Source organism: Anabrus simplex, chromosome 3 (genome assembly GCF_040414725.1).
Source record: "Anabrus simplex isolate iqAnaSimp1 chromosome 3, ASM4041472v1, whole genome shotgun sequence".
Lineage (NCBI taxonomy): Eukaryota > Metazoa > Arthropoda > Insecta > Orthoptera > Tettigoniidae > Anabrus > Anabrus simplex.
Window position 1 is genome coordinate 203820505 of NC_090267.1, and position 716 is coordinate 203821220.

The window sequence follows — 716 nt, forward strand, 5'->3', positions numbered from 1 at the left end:
CGCTAACCACTACACCACAGACGCGGAGATAAACACAATGTACATATTGTATTTGTTTACAGCAGCTAACTTCCAACCTCGAACTTACAAAGGTTGATAAGCAACAGCTTGTTAAATCTACTTAAGACAATAAGAGTACTATTCCAAAGCCGATAGCTGCAGAGCGTTCACTTGTCAGAGGTACATTTAGAGTGGAAGTGTGTGAATGGGGGCGTAGCTCAGATGGTAGAGCGCTCGCTTAGCATGCGAGAGGTACCGGGATCGATACCCGGCGCCTCCAGCAATTTTTTATTCGCTTTATATGTTTCTCAAAATGCGCCATCACCGCAGCAATTCGTACTGCCTCATGCTTAAGGTAAAACTATATTCGTCGTTCGCTCCTGTTTCGACCTTGCAGGGACGGATTAGCACTTGTCCGGTATAAACAGTCACGACCCTCTGGTTGAGATTGCTTGCTACAGTACTATGCTTAAACTAACAGTTGTTGTGTGGGCGTTTGTAAGAGGTACAATTAGTACTGCGATACTGCCTATAAGGGCATATAATTCAGATGGTAGAGTGCTGGCTTAGCCTGACGGAGGTACTGAGGTTAATACCCGTTGCCTTTAGGTAGATTTAACCATATCTAATAATGTATTTTGATTAGGTTCCTTTGGTTAGTTTTAACGATATCTAATCATGTATAATAGTTTGATATACCGGGCGAGTTGGCCGTG

General features: G+C 43.3%; 1 non-coding gene across 1 annotated transcript; it reads left to right on the forward strand.

Moving 5' to 3' along the window:
* The first annotated feature begins 207 nt into the window (after nt 1-207).
* On the forward strand, nt 208-280 carry TRNAA-AGC (transfer RNA alanine (anticodon AGC)). The gene has a single exon. It is a non-coding gene; the product is annotated as a tRNA-Ala (tRNA).
* The last annotated feature ends 436 nt before the right edge of the window (nt 281-716 follow it).